Source organism: Pinus tabuliformis, chromosome 1_2 (genome assembly GCF_031772625.1).
Source record: "Pinus tabuliformis cultivar Carrire ecotype Pingquan chromosome 1_2, CPIR1, whole genome shotgun sequence".
Classification (NCBI taxonomy): domain Eukaryota; kingdom Viridiplantae; phylum Streptophyta; class Pinopsida; order Pinales; family Pinaceae; genus Pinus; species Pinus tabuliformis.
In genome coordinates this window covers 785,775,968-785,787,188 of record NC_142298.1, presented here as the reverse complement: position 1 = coordinate 785,787,188, position 11,221 = coordinate 785,775,968, and the positions used below count along the sequence as shown (strand labels likewise).

General features: G+C 38.9%; 2 pseudogenes; one reads left to right on the top strand and one right to left on the bottom strand.

Annotated features, from left to right (window-relative positions):
• Positions 1–5,368: 5,368 nt before the first annotated feature.
• Positions 5,369–6,550, bottom strand: LOC149208228 (G-type lectin S-receptor-like serine/threonine-protein kinase SD2-5 pseudogene; annotated as a pseudogene).
• A 2,455-nt stretch (positions 6,551–9,005) lies between these two features.
• LOC149208227 (secreted RxLR effector protein 161 pseudogene) lies at positions 9,006–9,503 on the top strand (annotated as a pseudogene).
• The last annotated feature ends 1,718 nt before the right edge of the window (positions 9,504–11,221 follow it).

The following is an 11,221-nucleotide window of genomic DNA, read 5'->3' as shown; positions in this document are numbered from 1 at the left end:
CAGCCCAAACTATGCCTTGCACAGTCTTGGCAGTCAGTCTCCAACCTCCCGGCCAAAATTGCGCAACCTTCATGATCAGTCACACAGGTATGTTGCAAGTTGGTTCTCAAGTTAATTTTGGTTTTCAGCTGAAGGATTGCTTGCCATGAGTGTTTCCATGTCTCCAAATATTTCAGGTGTTCATCTGCCTCTCAATAGTGCAAGTACAATGGTTTCCAAGAGGGCAGAGTCGAAGACACCGTTCAGAGCACACTTGGAGATGCAGTCGATCAAATGTCTATGAGCTTGCCTACTCATGAAGACATCAAGTTGTTCATAGACAAGAACATGAAGATATCACAATGAGCAGCATCATGAACAACAATTGAAGGCATCATATCGAATGCAACAAATGCAGTGATCACGACGAACACAACAAATGCAGCGAACGCAACGAATTTAGAAAACACAATGAATGCAATGAATGCAAGAGGAAGGTTGTTGATAACACAGAGGCGGAACAAAGTTGAAAGATCAAGCAGATCCACTGATGATGAAAGCAACTTTGGAGACTCAGTCTATGAGGTGACGGCGTAACATGAAGATCGCATGAAGACAGAGAATGGAACAAAGAAGCAGTTGCATGTGCTAAAGTGGCAACTCAAGGAAGAACATGAAACTGCATAGACAGAAGAATGAGTTGCAATGGGAACAGGAACAAAAGTGGGTGCGACATGCACTCACAGATGAAACTACGCCCGTACAAGTTAAAGATCCATCCTAGCAGCTGGCATGGAGCAGACATGGTGAGCAGTGTTGTTGATCACATGCAAGGGATTCAACATGCATGTAATTGTGCACACGCATGCAATCCAACCCATTCAGCACACTCACCAAGGTGAAGACAAGAAGCAAGTCCAACTGGAGTTGAACATGTACTGCGACAAGTTGATGCACATGACCACTAGTACATGCTTGAAGATCAGTACAGACACTATGCATCAGCATGTGCCAATTCAGTCGCACCCAAGAAGACCATGCGCATGTTAGTAGACGAGTTGGATGAAGGAACCGAACCAATGCACTGGATGCAACGGAGGCAAGAGTTCACTTCAACAAGATATCACCATGGGGTGCATGCACACCATCATGGACGACCAAGCTTGGCATCATCTCACCACCTTCACCATCACAAGCATGTCAAAGAGTTGGTCTCATCACAACGGACCGAGTGTTAGTGATGTCTTGCATGGCTTTCTCAAGCCATTTTGTCTCACATGAGTTCATGTGCATTATAATGTTGAGTCATGTCAAGTGTAAGTCAAGTGTCAATAGTTGGATGTAACAATCATAGAGTAGGTGAAGAGTCATGAGGGTAGTTGAACTATCACAAAGGGGAATGTCAAGGGTCACCCCATCCTTTGCTATAAACAATCCCTCATAACTCATTGTAAGGGCTTTTGGTCAGCCAAGCTTCTAATAAGACTATCTTGGAAAGAGCTTGGAAAATATTGTAACGCACCTTGGCTTCTCCACTACACGGAGCTAGTTCATCTCTTTGGAGGAGCAGGCAGATGTGCCTGTAACGTTCCACTGTTGGGGCTAGCAAGTTTACATGGATGTATTGTATGATTGGAGCTTACACTTCTTTATATAATAAGAGCCAACGCGTTTTCATGCATATGTTGTTATTATAGTTGGACTGTTCCGGTTGCGGTAGCAATGTATGTTGTTGAACTTATGTAGTTGTATATGAACACTTTTGTATGTAATTATATGAATCTTATTGCAGATGTGTTGTTGGTTTAACCATCACTTTGGATTTCTAGACTGGCCTTCTTTCCATCTTGTGATTCATCTTCACTCGTGTCTTCCCTTCCCAGCTGAGTACACTTACAAGTTGCCAAGGGGCGCACTCATCTCAACCCACCTGTGTTAGAAACCTCTCATGCACCTTCCTTGACTCACTGTAGCGGTCACACCCTTGTTACCAATATAGTTATCTTACTTTCCTCTGTGCCACACCGCGGTCAAGGCATTGCTTTACGACCCACTGTTGGGAATCCTACACCAAATGGTCTGAGGTCTAATTGGGACTTATTATCGGGGAGATCCCCTTACATGTTAGCGGGTCCAACACTGTCAACACCACCATATCATTTTATACTTCATATATTTAATAGTATGTTAATTTTGGCAGGCTGACTAGAAAGAATGGCATGTGTTTTTATCATTACTTTTCCCTCTATTAATTTTGGGGCTCAATTTTTTTTTTTTTTCAGTTCAGCTGCCCCATCCAGATGCCAAAAAGACTCAACCAGTTAAGTGGTTTATTTAAAGGTGATTCAAAATAGTTACGAGATGGGAGATATAAGCACATAAGCATTAATAGATGTTAGGGGATTTATTATGTAGATAAACGCTTAAAGTTGATGAATGTGAAGTTTAGCATGAGGTGTGGTCGTAAAGGTTAGCACGAGGTGTGGTCATAAATGTTAGCTCGAGGTGTGGTCGTAACTCTTTGTGAATGGGAGTTGTGTTATTTCACCTTTTTAGTAAAATTGGGTAGGTTATCGAATTTTCTTTTATCTTTCGAAACCATTATGATTTAGTCATAGCAAAGTTTAAGGTATTGGAATTTCCACACAGGAAAGCCTTTAAGAATTTATTCAAATTATAATTTTCTTATAATCAAAATATATATAATTATTTTAGAAAATAAAGGTTAGCTCGAAGTGTGGTCGTAACTATTTGTGAATGGGAGGTATGTTATTTCACCTCTTTAGTAAAATTGGGTGGGTTATCGAATTTTCCTTTATCTTTCCAAGTCATTATGATTTAGTCATAGGAAAGTTTAAGGTATGTGAATGGGAGATGTGTTTTTTCACCTCTTTAGTAAAATTGGGTAGGTTATCGAATTTTCCTTTATCTTTCCAAACCATTATGATTTAGTCATAGCAAAATTTAAGGTATTGGAACTTCCACGCAAGAAAGCCTTTAAATACTTTAAGAATTTATTCAAACTATAATTTTCTTATAATGAAAATATATATAATTATTTTAGAAAAAGAAAGGTTAGCTCGAGGTGTCGTCGTAACTCTTTGTGAATGGGAGGTGTGTTATTTCACCTCTTTAGTAAAATTGGGTGGGTTATCGAATTTCCCTTTACCTTTAAAAACCATTTGATTTAGTCATAGCTAAGTTTAAGGTATTGGAACTTCCACGTAGGAAAGCCTTTAAATACTTTAAGAATTTATTCAAACTATAATTTTCTTATAATCAAAATATATATAATTATTTTAGAAAAAGAAATTAATTGTATAAGAATCTATTCAAACTATAATTTTCTTATAATCAAAATATATATAATTATTTTAGAAAATGAAATTAATTGTATCGAGAGGTGTTCTACAACTCAATATAGGGGTAATGTGTAGATGTAATGTAAGAAAGTTTGTAAACGTTTTTACATTTACCCCAGGTGCCACTCCCGCAATGTAAGGAGGTGTCTTGAAAGTTTCCTCAAGGAAGTTTTCCATGGAAAAGAAATAAGAAAAGCATAGATATGTCTTAACACTAGATGTATTAAGCTTCAAGAGGTTTACACATGGTGTTTCTCAATCTCCCTCGATGCTTAACAGAGTGTAAAGCTTTAGGTTTAACTCTAACCTACAAAGATGTCCTTCTGAGGATTGTAGGGAACTATCAACGTTTTCTTGATTCTTTCTTTCATGCAAAAGGTATCAAACTCCTTTGGGGTATACTCCTCTCCATTGTCGGACCTTAACACCTTAATATTTATACCTATTTGATTTTCTACAAGACCCTTAAACTCTTGAAACTTCTCAAAGTCCTCATCCTTGGTTTCCATGAAGTAAGTCTATGACTTCCTAGAAGAATCATCAATAAAATATTCGTAGTAAATGTTACTTGATAAGGAAGTTGAAGACATGGGCCCACATACATTTGAGTGGATTAGGTCAGAAACCCCTCTTGACCTATGTTCACTACCAGGAAAACATCCTTCACATGCTTGCCAAGTGCACAACCCTTGCACACTCCTTTCTTCTTAGCCTTGAAGATTGGCAATCCCCACACCATGTTCTGCAAGATTGGAAACATTCACTAGAGCAAGTGACCTAGTCTCTTTTGTCGAAGCTCACACAAGTTGTCACTATCATGCCCTAAAGTTCTTATAGGATTCCCTTGCAATTTAGGATGAGGACTTGTTGATCTTCAAAGTTAGCCATATATGTAGGATCTATCATCATTGAAACTGGAAAGAGATTTTTAGTTAAGCTAGGCACATACAAAACATCAATAACTTAGTAAGCTTAAGGATATGAGTTGATGGATCCCACTTTTGCAACTGGATATGTGGCATCATCACCAAGTTCTACTAAAGGTACTCTTGTTAGAGGTGTATGTTTCCAGGCTCCACTGTCCACATACCAGTCAACATCAGACATGATTTCAGATGACAGGCATGAGACCATTGAGAAGTGTATCTCAAGATTGGATGAAAGCTCATCCACTTGAGCTGATACTTTTTCACTCCTTGCAAGTCTCTTCTGGTGTTGTTGCTTTCCCTTCCCCTTATTTTGATGACATTGGAAGCAAAGTGCCCAAACTTTTGACACTTGAAGCACTTGATGTGGCTCAAGTCCTTTCCCTGGTTACAAGAACCTCGCTTCTCTTTCTTCCCCTTTTAACCCTTCTTAGTTCCTCTTTTCTTGTTTCCCTTATTCATCTTACTAATGAGGACAACATTCTACTCTTCCTCAATACCTAAAATAGTATCCAGTATTATGTCCTTCTAGTTGAAGTCATTCTATAGCTTGCTAAAAATGGGAAGTTTTTTTTGGCCAGATGTCATAGCCAAAAATTTTCCAAAAAGAACAAGACCTATTTAATGCAATGGGCAATGGGTACTAGCACTTTACACTTCACCTAATAACTTTCATTTTCAATGATTCTTTATATGTCAAAATGCTTCTCGAATTTATGTCTTACGGTGTTTCCTTTGCAACATCTGATGAAAATGCTAGTTTAAAAGCACCCTTACCTTATTGAAAAAAGGTGAAACAAAAATGCAAACTTCGTAAAACACAAGTCCACATGAGAAATTTAAAAGTTACCATGCTTTTCCCAATACATGTGATAATCCCCTCACCAAATATGTTATTCTATTTTCTATTTTATATGTTATTCTATTTTATATTTAAAAGAATCCGAATGACGACACAAAATCTTCTTCTGAGCGCTGACGATTGTCAAAGTCGGTTGTCGTGGCACCGTCTCATGCCGGCTGCCTGCCAAATCTTCAACGAACCCACGTGACTTACCATCTTTAGCCGAGAGATTGAACAAGAAATCATGACAGCCACTGCTAATTTTGAGCATCCTGATTTTCGGCAGAAACCGCAGTGATCCAGATCTATCATTGCCTTGAAAGAGCAGATTGTAGAGAAGCCATGGGTGGTTCTTGAATTTGTATGTGGCCTTCTAGCATTTGGCTCACAGCACTAGCCGATGGTCTCATGGTGGGATCTTCCTGTATGCACTAAAGTGCCACCATCACAACTTTTCTCGCTTCATCCTCTTCTGGAACTCCATCTGCCAAATGAGGATCCACGATTTCCATTAATTTCCCCTCCTCAAACCTCCGAATGGTCGTGGCAGGAAGATAACAGTCTTCTGCTGGAGCCAAGAGGTCCATGCACCACCGCCCAAATACGAGCTCCAGCAACATGATGCCCAAGTTGTAAACGTCGCTCTTACTGCTGACTCCTGTCTCCATTAGCCATTAAGGCGCCAGGTAGCCCGGGGTGCCTCTCATCTGTGTCAGAACTCGACTATGCTCATCAGTCTAGTTGATGAGCTACAACAGACCAAAGTCTGATAACTTAGCCATGAACTTGTCATCGAGGAGAATGTTCTTGGGTTTCACATCGAAATGCACAATACATTCGCGGCATTCTTCAAGTAAGAACACCATCCCACAGGTTGCGTCCACTGCGATGCTCATCCAGGTACCCCAACTCAGAAGCTTTTTGTCGTCTGTTGAGAAAATCCAGCCATCCAAGGAGCGGTTGGCCATGTATTCATAGACGAGCAGGTGGTGGCATTCTTCCACGCAGAATCCCTAAATTCGGATGAGGTTGACATGGCTCAGGCTTCCTAGACTGGTTATCTCCCTTCGAAACTTGTCATAACCCTGGGAAGCCTCTTCTAGTTGCTTCACACCAACCATGCTTCCGTCTCTCAGGATTCCCTCATACACTAACCCGAACCTGCTGGTTCCCAGCTTTCGACTGAAGCCGTTCGTGATTTCCTTCAATTCATCAAAGGTGAATCTCCGAGGCAAAACTGACAGCATGTTCAAGAAACCATCGTCCCTTTTGGCTACCACCACCTTTGTTCTCTGCCCTTTCTTTTGCAGAAGGGCAAAGGGAATTAATAAGACAATGAGGATGAAAAATAGAACGCCCCCTATGCTGACCCTGACAATGTTCCTAGGCCGCATCCAGAAACGAGATCGATGACCATCAGGTTGGGGTGATTCATCCATGACCTTGATGTACCCTAACTGCATTTGATCTGACACCGTTTTTATAGATAGATGTATTAGAACTTGTGCATTCTGATGTTTCTGGACCAATGCATACTAAATCCCTAGGAGGTTTTTATTATTTTCTATTGTTTATTGATGATTGCACAAGGTACACTTGGTTGTACTTCCTTAGGAAAAATAATGATGTTTTTTGGTATTTCAAAGAATTCAAAAACATGTCGGAGAAGCAAACAGGGAAGTTTATAAAGCATTAGGGGAATTTTGAGGTCTATAATGGGCCTTCTAAGAAAAGTGTACAACCAAAATAAACTTTATAAGAACCAATATGATTCAATATGATGATGTCAACCATGGGGGATGATTCACCATTTTTGGAGTAAAAAGATACAAATATTAAAAAATAATAAAATAATAAAACTACTTTTTCAACTCGTATTTCTAACTTATCTCCCTAAAGTTTTACTCAAATTTCAAGCAGGAGTATTCATTGGATGCAAAATTTAATTCTTCATCCAAGGAGTACCCATGTTGCATACTTTCGATGGCCCCCACTACACGAAAAATGAGAAATACATGAAAAAATGTGATTCTAATCACGTTTTTTCATGTATTTCTCATTTTTCGTGTAGTAGGGTCCATCGAAAGTATGCAACATGGGTACTCGTTGGATGAGGAATCAAATTATTCATCCAATGAGTGTTTCCGCTCAAAATTTGAGTAAACCCATAGGGAGATAAGTTGAAAATACGAGTTGGAAAAATAAATTGTTTTCCCTCTAAAATTTGATGATGTAATCTAATCTTATTTTATTATTTCCACTATTATTTTATAATTTCCTTAGGAGGCCCATTTTAGACCTCAAAACTCCGCTAATGGATCCTTCATTCAGATCAAGGGGGAGAATACAGATTGGGGAACTTCATGAAGTACTACAAGGATCATGGAATAGTGCAACATTTCACAGTACCCTACACTCCACAACAGAACGAAGTTGCAGAGAGGAGAAACAGGGCATTGGTGGAGTGTGCACGAAGTATGATCAAAGATAAGAACATCTCAAATGCTTTTTGGGCAGAAACCATTAGTAGTGTTGTTTATTTAAAGAATAGAAGTCCAACCAGGTATCTTGATCTCAAGACCCCATTCGAAGCCTTCAATGGTTTTAAACCAACAGTTAATCATTTGAGGGTATTTGGGTGTAAGGCCTTTTCGCATATTCCGAAGGAAAACAAAAATAAGCTTGATGCTAAAGGTATCAAATGTATTTTTGTAGGATATTGTTCAAAATTTAAAGCATATAAAATGTTTGATCCATATACTCACAAAGTATTTGTGAGTATAGGCCCTAATTTTCCATGAACAGTCAGATGAAGGAAATAAGGACAATAGTTATGAAAAGCGGAACACACTTTCTAAAGTTGAAGACAATAATGCAGAAGCAGGAGAAAAAAACAATGAACAACAAAAGCTTGAGGAAGAATTCAGTGACTTGGACATCACCAGTAGTTAGAGCCCAACCAGAGGTTGAGAAGTACCTTCAGAGAACAGGGGTGAAGATATTGAAGTGCGAAGGAGATCTACTCGACAGATTCACCTACCTGAAAAGTGTAAGGACTATGCCCTCATGACTAGCATTTTGAATGTCATAGAACGCATGACTTTTAATGAAGCTAATGAACATGAAGAGTGCAGAAGAGAAATGGATGAAGAATATGAATCTTTAAAAATAAAACCTGTGAATTGACTGAATTGCCTAAAGGATAAGAACCCATAGGATTTAAATGGTTGTACAAACCCAAATTTAAAGCATACGGTACTATAGACAAATATAAAGCTAGATTGGTGGAAAAGGGTACTCATAAAAGGAGGGCATTGATTATGCAAAAACATTTTCACCTCTAGCTTAATTAAATAATATTAGATTGTTAATTGCATTAGCTACAAAGTACCATTGGAATTTGCAACAATTAGATGTAAAATCTTATTTTCTGAATGGTGATTTAAAGGAAGAGGTGTAGTTGACACAACCTAAAGGGTTTGTGAAAAAGGGACAAGAACATGTAGTTTGCAGATTAAAGAAAGCTTTGTATGGGCTAAAGCAGGCACCTAGGTCATGGTATGAAAATATAGATTACTTCTTTCTTTAGAAAGGTTTTATGACAAGTCAAAGCAATCCAAATATGTATATCAAGTATGATGTAAAGGGGCATGTAGTACTGATTTCTTTGTATGTTGACGACCTAATTATTATAGAAAATTTAGTCAAACTGATTGCTGGAATTAAGAATCAAATGTCAAAAGTATTTGAGATGAAAGATCTTGGTGAGTTACATTACTATCTAGGTCTTGAAGTGTAGAGAGATGTTGGCCGGAATTTTGTTACTCAAGGTATTTATGTCAGAGAAGTGCTTAAAAGGTTTAATATGGATCAGTGCAAGCTTCCTTTGTTCCAATGCAACAGAATGTGAAACTTCATTTTGATGATGGCTCAAAAGAGGTAGATGGTACATTGTATAGAGAACTGGTGGGAATATTGAATTATCTTACTACAACTAGACCTGATTTAGCATACTATGTTAGTGTGTTAAGTCAATTTATGGTGAGACTTCTAGAAAGCCATCAGAAAGAAGCAAAAGTAGTGCTCATGTATCTTAAAGGAATAATTAATTTTGGTCTTAGGTATACTGATTCATTTCATATCGAGTTGAAAGGTTACTCAGATTCAGATTGGGTTTGTCATCCGGATGATAGCAGATCTACTATAGGTTATGCATTCAGTATTGGATCTAGGATTGTTTCATGGAGCAGGAAGAAGCAACCTATTGTATCTTTGTCAACTACAAATGCAGAGTATAAAGCATTGTGTTCAACAATGTGTGAAGATGTTTGGTTGAGGCGAGTTCTTCAAGATGTTGGAGAAGAACAAAAGAAGGCCACAGTGATCAAATAGCTCAATCAAGTTGGAAAATAATCCGATCTTTCATGCAAGGACAAAGCATGTTGATGCCCAGTTTCATGTTGATGTTGTACGGTAGGTTTTTATTCATGGAATTCCCATGATTTGCCATGGATCGTTAGGACAAATAGATGATTTCTTTGGCATGGACAAGATTGGTATGATTGAGATTGCTTCATGTAATGGACAGGATGTTGGCAGCCTAGTTTCTTCTTCATGCGGTAATATTCCATATTCGAGATTGGAGGGATGTGCACATGTTGTGTTAAGATGAGTGCTTGTAGGATTAGGTTGCGGTGATGATGGCATGTGTTTAACCACAACTCAGACTAAGAAACCCAAGGGAAGTATTGAGATCTTTAAGTTCATATGATATGAGGTAGAGGCACTACCAAGATAGCGTGGTTCATTCTATAGAGTGTGTTGCAGTAGTGGACACTAGATGGGCTAGTGTTGTTGCTGATGATGATGGAGATTTCCTAAAATTGGAAGTCCCTCGCTAAGATGGAGTGTTTATATTAGTATTTTGGCAGGTACTCCAAACCCTAAGGTTTAGGGTTGTGGAGGAATTGACACCACAAAGTCTCTTGTGGGCTAAGAACCCAAGGTTAAGTGTTTTTCACCCAAAGGAGTTGGGCCAAAACCAATATGTATTTTGTTGATTTCACCCTTGGAGATGGAAGAGCACCCTTAGAGTAAGGGGCAGCTTCAAGCACTAAGAGAGGAGGTCTACAAATGAAGATACTAATTTTTATATGTCAAAGTGTGGTTATGTTAGTAAAGTGACAAGTCGACCTAGTGTAAGGAGTGCCCTTAAGGGCTAATTGTCACACCACAAAGAGGAATATAATTATAGGAGATCGTAGGCCTTGAAAGGCATCATCCAAGTGCAAAATTCATAAGAAACACTTATATGAATTAGGCCATAGACCTTCGAGCTTCAGCGAAGAGGTGAAGGAGACGTTTAGGGCTACCTCTCATGAACAATTGGGCAGATTCAAGAAGGACGTAGAAGGATGATTAATTTTGGAGAAATTATGGGTTGTTTGTGCGAGGTTTTGTGAGGAGTATTTCTATGTTTGTAAGTCGTATATCCCTGTGATTATTGTAGAAGGAGACAAATTCTATAGTGGGTTGTTTAGAGGGGTCGAAAGGCCTAAAACCATTGCAAATCAATCTTAGAAAGGCAATGAGTGGGAGCATCTTGCAAGGAGAGCAAAGTCACATATGAGGAGAGGGTTTTGGGAGGATAAAATAGGGCTAACATGGACTAATATTATCCCTAACTAGGCCACAGACCCTACAACAACAGCACACCAGCTCAAAAGGTATGATTGATGTGTTTAAGTTGAATCATTACTAGTGGATAGATAGTCCTAGTGGAGGAAAAATTGTATTGCATATATTAAGGTTGTTGAAGGGCATCAAGTAGGTGCCCAAGGAGGCCTTAAGTGAAATAAAGAGAAGGGAATTTGGATTGCTAGGAGTGGCAGATTCAAAGAAAGCTCAGTGATTGATCTTTGAAGGACTACAGAAGGAGGTCAAGGGGAATAGTTTATCTAGCCCGAGTGCATTGAAGAGAAGGACATGTTGTTGTGATAGAGGGAAACCTCATGCCCTAAGTTTTTCTTCATTGGACCAACACAAGAAGGTAATAGTGGGAATAATTCTCAAAGGAGTTGAGGAGCAGTAGTGGGCAGTCTAGAGTTGCT